Source organism: Corylus avellana, chromosome 1, assembly GCF_965113065.1.
Source record: "Corylus avellana chromosome 1, dhCorAvel1.hap1.2, whole genome shotgun sequence".
In the NCBI taxonomy this organism is placed as follows: domain Eukaryota; kingdom Viridiplantae; phylum Streptophyta; class Magnoliopsida; order Fagales; family Betulaceae; genus Corylus; species Corylus avellana.
In genome coordinates, this window is record NC_142490.1 from 19647781 (window position 1) to 19657076 (window position 9296).

A 9296-nucleotide genomic window follows, 5' to 3' on the forward strand; every position below is an offset into this window, starting at 1 on the left:
TTTTTTTTAACACTTTATTTAAAAAACATTTATTTCTAACATGTTATAACACAAGACTAAGTTGAAGAAAGTTTAGAAGAAATTTACTTATTATGGCACGCTAAGAGAAACACGATAGTCTTAATCACGAAGTTTTGAGGAAACTTCTACCAGACCTTTTAATCTTTTTAGATGTGGTAGTTTATAAAGTAATCCTAGAGTCTATAGTAAATGAACATGGCCTCTTCACATGGTTGTCTCGTGTAGACTACGTTTCCTTTTTGCCTTTCTCTTTTTTGTTTCCTCGTTTGATACTACTATACTAATTTGCTGGCCTTGACCAGCTTGTTTACTCAAGTCAAGAAACCATTAAATTGGTTTGAAGCTCCAAATCCCACCAACCATTCTATCTCAAGCATTGAAGGAGGAAGAGCAAGCTCGTTTTGCAATTATTAATTAATATTCTAACAACTTGCTCTAGCTACATAAATTTGGAAGTTGCATACTGGGTTGAAATATTGTTTACTTCTGAGCCAGTGATATTTTCAATTTTCTCATCGTCTGTTCAAACATATATAGTAAAATAATATGAAGAGAAGAGATTTTGGCCAAGATGCCTTTTGAGCTTTATCATTGAACTTAAATAAAAAAGAGTTACACTTGTATTTGATCACATCAAGCTAACAAGATAAGCTTTGATGTGATAAGAAGATTTAAACAAAGAATAAGAGATAATACAAAAGATTACAATCAATCAAAAGAGAAGTGATACAAATAGATCACTCTTACAAGAGATAAGTAAGAGTCCTAGTAGAAAGATGGATGAGATAGAAGTTTTATGGCGGTAGGTCTCTGGTACTGCGATCGAGCGCCCTAGTGAGTGCGCTCGATCGCACTTGGGATGATTTTGCACTTCGGAACTCTCTGGTACTACGCTCGATCGCATACTTCAGTGCGATCGAGCGCTCTTCTCTTGAGTAGCAGCAGACTCCTTAACAAACCCCCTCAAACTCATGGGAGGAAGAAGAATCATGAGTTTGTCACGCAATTCCAGAAACCGAGAAGAAGTTAATCCCTTAGTAAAGATGTTAGCACATTGATCAATGGTGGAAATAAACTGAATCACAATATCCTTGTGCATAACCTTTTCTCTAATGAAGTGATAGTCTATAGCTATATGCATTGTCCGAGCATGATAGATAGGATTAGACGCCAATGCAATGGCTCCAAGATTGTCACACCAAAGCTTTGGTGGAGAGAAAAGGGAGATTCTCAACTCCTTTAGAAGCATGCGTAACCAATATAACTCAGTAGTGGCAATGGCCATAGATCTATACTACGCCTCTGTGCCTGAACAAGATACAGTTGGTTGCTTTTTGGATTGCCAAGAGATTAAGCAATTGCCGAGAAAGACACCATAACCACTTGTGGATCTTCGGTCAATTGGATCACCAGCCCAATTAGAGTCACAAAATGCTTCTAGATGAAGAGGTCCCTTAGTGAAAGACAAGCCATTAACTGGAGTTCTCTTGAGATACCTTAATACTCTCTTAGCTGCAGTAAAATGAGTTGTAGTAGGACAATGTAAAAATTGACAAAGATGATTCACTGAGAATGATATATCTGATCTTGTGAGAGTGCAATATTGAAGTGCACCAACAATATGCCTATACAGGGACTGATCTTCCAATGGTTCACCATCAAATTTAGTCAATCTTTTGCTCGAAGTGCATGGAGCAGAGTAAGGTTTAGCTCCTATCATGTGAACTTGATATAGAAGATCAATAATATATTTGGATTGATTAAGATACAAACCTGCAGAAGAACGATGTACATGTATGCCCAAGAAATATGACAAATTACCCAAATCCTTCAACTTGAATTCAATTTGTAGTTTTGAGATGAGATCATTGATGCTGGATAGATTATTTTCAATTATGATGATATCATCTACATATATAAGCACAAAAATGGTAAGGGAATCTCTATGAAGCAAAAATAAGGAAGTATCCATCAATGATCCTATGAAACCGAGTTCCAGTAGAGCTTGAGTAAGTCTATGGAACCAGGCTCTTGGTGCTTGTTTTAAGCCATACAAGGCTTTGTGAAGCTTGCAAACTAAATCAGGATATTGAGGATCAACAAATCCTCTTGGTTGTTCCATAAAAACCTCTTCATCAAGTTGTCCATGGAGAAAAGCATTTGATATATCAATTTGTTTCAAAGGCCAATTATAATGAATAACTAATGCTAGAATCAATCTCATAGTTGCAGGTTTTATCACAAGACTAAATGATTCTATGTAATCTATACCATCTCTTTGTTCAAACCCTTTTGCCACTAGCCGTGCTTTATACATTTCAATGGTTCCATCTGATTTTTGTTTGAGTTTATACACCCATTTGTTTCTGATGACATTTCTATTGTGCGGTCTTGGACAAAGAGACCAAGTGTGATTTTCCTGCAAAGCTTGGAACTCACTTTCCATGGCAGCCTGCCAATAGGGATTTGAGGCTGCTTGAGTAAAGGTGCTCAGCTCACTAAAGGTAGAGATAGATGTATGCATGGCTTTTAGGGGATGTTTGGTAGAGTAGTATAGCTTGAAATCAGTAAAAGTTCTAGGTTTTAGGCTGCCTGTTTGAGATCTAGTAACAATATGAGGTGATCTTGGTGGATCAATCAAGGTAGGTATGGAAGAAATGGAAGGAATATGATCTTCTAAGATTGGAAGATGTATGTCACAGGTAAGTGTTGGTGTTGATTCTGCAGTGGAATCAATGGTTGTAGGTGAAGTAGATGTGGTTGTAGGTGAAATAGGTGGAGAACTTTAGAAATCACTCATGTTGGTGTAACAGAATCTGTTATCATAATTGGAGTGGATTCTGCAGGTAAAGAGCTTGAAGTTGGTATTACTGCAATGGGAACAATTGGAGGGGATAATGGTTCAAGAGAAATTGGTTCAGTTGTGATCAAATCAGGTGAAATATTATTAACTTCAATGAACTGAGAGAGTAAGGGAACAATACCTTGGTTCAAAGGAGAATTACTTGTTGAAGCCATGTGGGAGGCCATACCTTGTGTAGGAAACAAATTCTCATCAAAGATCACATGCCTTGAGATAAAGACTCATTTGGTGGAGGTATCTAGGCACCTATATCCCTTTTGATTTAAGCATTATCCTAGAAAGATGCATTGTTTACTTCTGAATTCAAGTTTGTATCTATTATAAGGACGAATAAGTGGGTAACAAGCACAGCCAAATACCTTTAAGTTACTATAATCCGGTTCCTTATTGTGAAGTTTAAAATAAGGAGTAGATCATTTTATAGTTTGATTAGGCAATCGGTTAATCAAATAGACAACAGTATGGCAAGCCTCAATCCAGAATTTAGAAGGTAAATGAGATTGAGCAAGAAGTGTAAGGCCAGTTTCTATGATATGTTTGTGTTTTCTCTCTGCTATCCCATTTTGTTGGGAAGTGTGAGGACATGTTATTCTATGAAAAATACCATGAGAAGAAAGGAAGTTTTTGAATTGGTGAGATGTATATTCACCCCTACCATCAGTTTGGAGCTGTTTGATCTTTGTTGAAAGAAGATTTTCAAGTAAACTCTTAAACTTGACAAAACAAGCAAATACTTCAGATTTTAATTTCAAAGGAAAAATCCATGTATATCGTGAGAAATCATCTACAAAGATAACATAGAATATATAACCACTAACAGAAACAAATGGAGAGGTCCAGAGATCACTATGAACTAATTCTAATGGAGAATTGGTAACATGAGTTGAATCCTGAAAAGCTAGTTGTTTGCTTTTGCCTAATTGACACGGCACACATAAAGAAAGACTAGACTCTAAATGACTATCAGGAATATGTTGATACTTGAGAAGATGCTTGAGAATTGGGATGTCCAAGTCTGTTGTGCCAAGTGACTTCACCAGCTTTGACTCCAAGAAAGGCAGCATGATTGCTGTGTTTATTGACTCCAAGAAAGGCAGCGGGATTGCTTTGTTTATTGATGAGAAATTGTTTCAGCTGAATTGGGTATAAACCATCCTCACTTGGCCCCTGCAATATTATCTCCCCCGAGAGGTTGTCCTTTACAAGAAAATAAGAATCTGTGAGTTTGAAGTGGCACTTATTATCATAATAGAAACGATTTATTGAAAGGAGATTAGTTGAAACATCAGGACAATGTAAGATATGTTTTAGATGAACAATTGTGTTTTGGAGTTTGAAAGAAGAAGAACCCGTATGAATAATGGGAAGAAAGCTACCATTGCCTACAGCAACCTGTTCTTCCCCATCGTATGGCTGTTGGATTGTGAGATTTTCCAAGTCAGCAATGATATGATTATTAGCCCCACTGTCAGCTAACCAATCATCATCTTCACGGAGAGCATTGGATTGAGCAGTCATGGCTCCAAGCTCGCTTGGAAAGTGTCTTCCTTGGTAGGCATAGTCCATGCGATGATAGCAGTCAAGTGCTTGATGGCTTGTCTTACCACAAATCAGACAAGGAATCCGATTAGTGCTCTTAAAGAAGGTAGAATTTGTTTTACCTGAGATTGAAGCACGATTTGTTTGCTGAGGAGAATAGCACTGACTAGCACTATTTGTTGCTGAGGAGAGTAGCGCTGACCACCAAGGGGCTTATATGGTTGATTGCGTGCAGTGTTCTTTCTGAATTTGGGCCTGTGAGCACTTGGCTTTTGAGAATAAAGCGCAAATGAGGTGGTCTCATACTGCTTATTCTGCTGTAGTAGAAGACGTTCATGGTTGAGCAGAGCAGACTGAAATTAATCTAGAAGCATAGAATTGTTATTTGTAACAAGAGAGAAGGTAGTGATGAAGGCATTAAACTGAGCATTCAGGCCTCCAACAAGGTAAGAGATAAAATCTTCCTCGTCAACTTTCTTTCCAACAAGAGCTAGTTCATCAACAAGGGACTTGGCTTCTTGTAGATACTCAAAGCAAGTCTTAGTTCCTTGATGAAGGGTTTGTAATTGGTGCCGTAGTTGACTGATGCGTGTCCTAGAAGGGCTTGTAAAACAGGTAGCTGTGATGCAAATTTTAATACTCGCAAGTGCAAGAATCGTTTGCAACATAATGTTTTGAAGTGCGAGGTCAAATCCACTGGGAATTATATTTTTGAATAACAAATTTAAATCTAAACTAATTAAATCCTAACCTAGTTCCAAAAGGTTTTTGAATTTTGAGTTTTGAAAATTAAAGGATAAACATAAACTAAATAAAATAAAACAAAAGATAAAGACTAAAGTTTGGTAATCCACACTCACCAAATCATAACAACATACTCCATGTTCATCAATATTTATTCGAAGTTCTCACAATTAAAATCTTAGATATATTTTACTATGCTTCAATAGTTAATTAAAACCATCACATGTATCCATTCATTGCACAAATCACAAAAGAAATCCAATATCAATTAAATTATCAGATGTATCCGTAAATCACAAAAGATATCCAATTTTAATTGAAACACCTAATGTATCCATAGAACAAATCACAAGGGATATCCAATTTTTAAGCAAATAAAATCAAGCAATCAATTGTACTGAATTATCTCAAATCATCAAGTGTATCTTTGAATCACAAAAGATATCCAAGAATCATTCAATCCAATTGAAAAGAAGTAAAACAATTGAAATATAGAACTCAATAAAATCGGATAAATAAAGACTTACATAAAAGTCATGTCGTTCTTCATCGGTGAGGCTTCATCCCCAACCTTAGTTGGGAATTTACCTCCACATAAAAATAAAATCTAAACCTAAACCTAAAGAAAAACTAAACTAAAGAGAAAAGCTGTAGAATTTTGCTCTCTGGAATTGTGTCTTTTTTCTTGAATGCAAAGAGGTCTATTTATAGGCTTAGGGTAGTCCTAGAAGCCCAAGTAAACCTAGATAATTCGGAGGTCTATCTCTCAGTCCAAATAGAAGTCTGAAATCGGAATTGGATTCGTCCAGATTTGTGTCCTTTTATTGCGGGGCGATTTTGGCATAGTAACCGTCAGAATTAGGAAAATCATATTTCACAAGGAATTGTATGATTTTGAGTTAGCTTTTCAATTCCACTTAAATCACTTCAATCTGATATTTGACCAGAAAGTTATGATCAAAATACTGAGACATGTGCAGAATCTGAATTTGAATCCAATCTGAAATCTTATCCAATCTGAAATTTAATTCAATCTGACATTTAATCTGATTTAACCTTTTTCTTGAATTTGGTTAAACTTAACCACATCATCTAGGTCTTCTCAAAGTATAATTTCTTTTAAACTTTGCATTTTTCCCTTTAAAGCTGTTGTTTTTCTACAACGACCTACAAAACACTAAAAATACAAAACTAACACAAAACATTAAATAACAACACAACTAAAGGATTAACTAATGTAAATAAAGGGATCCAAATATGGAATATTTGGCACTTATCAAACACCCCCAAAGTAACATTTTGCTAGTCCTTTAGCAAAACAAAACAAAACAAAAAATAAAAGCAAGGAACATAAATCCTCTTTCGTGGGAGAGATGATTGCATTTAGCATATGCAACAAGTCTTTTAAACCCCTAGGCATCCCTAGTGAACGAATAAAGTCTCGAGAGGGCTTAACAGGAATGATACCTACAAACATTGTAGCACTATGTTGTTAACAAGAAAGAAGTTTCACATAAACCATTGTTCTTATTCATGAGCAAGCTTAAAAAGACAGACACTATCATCACAGTTAAAAGGAAATCCAGAATCAAATCACTCATAAATGGACAATTAAGACCTCATATGTTCTGAAAAGTGTAAAGTGTAATCAGCATACAATTATGAAGCTTTCAGCTTAAACTCAAGATAAATTCTATAAAATTTGTAAGAATTCCTAATAAATGAAACAACCAAGGCAAGATATACATTTCCTTTTTATAGGCTCCGCAATGTCTAACTCCCTTAAGCTCGCTAATTGACCCATGTAACAAGTGTTAGGCCAATGACTCCCAAGTTAGGTGGCTTTAAGGCACTAGATGTAAAACATCTCTAAGGGCTTATTAGCTTAAGTCAAAAAGGCTACGAAACCAGACTAGCCATATCATAAATCAACACTAAACTTCACACCTTTTGACGCGAACACTCAATGCTTAATGAGGTAAGAGGTCCGGTTACTCACCGGAAAACTCAACATGATCTTTCTTTTCGTTTTGCTTCTCTTTTTTATTTATTTTTTTCTTTTTTATATCTTGCAAGCCAATGGTTATTCATCAATAGGTCATCCAACAAATCTCAAAGAGAATAAGCTTAAGTTCAAACATCATACCTCACAGAAAATATGCTAATGCGCTCATAAAAATTTATCTCAAAACAGGTGAAATCTCTTTTACCCAAAAATAAGTCAAAGGACTCAGACTCCTAATGACATAATGATGTGTTCAACCCTTTAAGTAAGCTAATGAAATGCAAATCACAGTTACAGTTTAACTTAAACTTGACAACAACATGGCACAATTTTTTTTTTTCAAATTTTTTAACACAAAATGACAAATAAAAATAAACAAATAAGAACAAAAATAAACAGACAAAGTGTTTTTTCATACCCTCAAACTTGAATTACACATTGCCCTCAATGTGTAGTATAGAAATACATTACCAGAAGTAAGGAAACATCAAGGTGTGAAAAAGGGGCAGGGCATCCTCCAAACTCAAACACCAAAGCACCTGTCATCAAAACTAACAGCAAATTTTTTTTTTTTTTTTTTTTTTTTTTATAGAAACAAAACTCAAAAGATTAATTGCTGTTAAAAGGAAAGAAAGAATTTGTGGAGTCAAGTGCAGAAAATAAACTGGAGAAGAAAACTTTACAGCGCTTTCCCCGATCATGCGGATATCCAACCAATCTCTTCCACCCCTTCTTCTTCAAACCTTCATACCCCTCTGGAAGGATATTTCGCCACCTTATGTAGAATTGCTAGCTTCGAAGGATCTTCTTAGGAAAGTGGTTCCTAGATTTGTGTGCTTGTGTGCACAAGTCCTTGAGTATCTTGACATAAGATGGCACTTTGAGACATTCAGGCGATGAAGCTTTGGATTCTTGATGTATCTCAAGAGGGACATTGATGCAGGCATGAGCTTCAGTACTTACTTCCATGTCACTGGGCAGATCAGGATTTGTTAGGGGCTCACTGTTCTCATGGTGCTCAACTTGCTTAGGGTGCTCAACTTGCTCTATGTACTCAACTTCTTCTTTTTCTTCCTCCTCAATGTTATTCACAATTTCCTCCTCATCAATCATGTAGTTTAGAATGAATGGACATTATTCTCTCTTGTGATAAGGATTATAACAATATGAACATGCCTTATATATTGGATGATTGCTAGGCAACGTAAGATGGTCAACTCTAGCTTCTCTAAACTGGGCTTAATCTCTCGCCTATGTCATTAACATGAGCAGTTGGAAAATGTTGCACTATTGCTAGAGAAGCATAATAAGATTTGACAAATTCATGATGAGCTATGCTAGCATCATCCTCCATCATGCTTACGTAGTGTAAAAAGAATGGGCATTCACTTTTGTGGTGAGTGGGATTATAACAATATTCACAAAACAGAGATGGTTCGCATTTCTTCATAAATCTAACATAGATAGATTTAGCTGCCCTGAGTTGGTATTTTCATCTATCTAAGTCATCAATGTGAGCAGTTGGACAAAGTTGCCATATATCATCTTTAGGAAGATAATTTAATGTATCATTTTCCTCTCTTTCAAAGTTGGTGGTGGCTTGGACATGCTCATGATAAGAATTTTCGGACTCATCAATTATGTAGTGTCCTTTAGCATCAACTGACTTTGAAGCTCTTCTTCTTTATTGTTATCCTCTATGCTCTCATTGTCCCAATATTGAGTCATTGGGTCAAGTTGATGTTCAGATGGATGTTCATTCTCACTCTCGCCAATCCATTCTTCCATCCCTGCAGTAGCATGAGTATTGACATCTTTGAGCTCTTGATTGAATTGACACAGTTCTTCTTTGAGCTCTTTATTGAGTCTGTTCATATCTTGCTTCATCTCTTGCATGTTCTTATCAATTGATTGCATGAATGCTTTCATCATATCTTCCAGTGATGACTGTGGTGTAGGTTGTGGCATTTGAGTAATGGATTGATCCGCAAGAGCACGAATCGTTTGTAAGTTGTAAGTCTTGAGCTCTTGTTCAGCTTGATGCATATTTTTTATGCATGCTTTGAATGTGTCTTCCAATGATAACTCTTGTGGAAAAGGCTGTGGCACTTGAGTGATGGAATG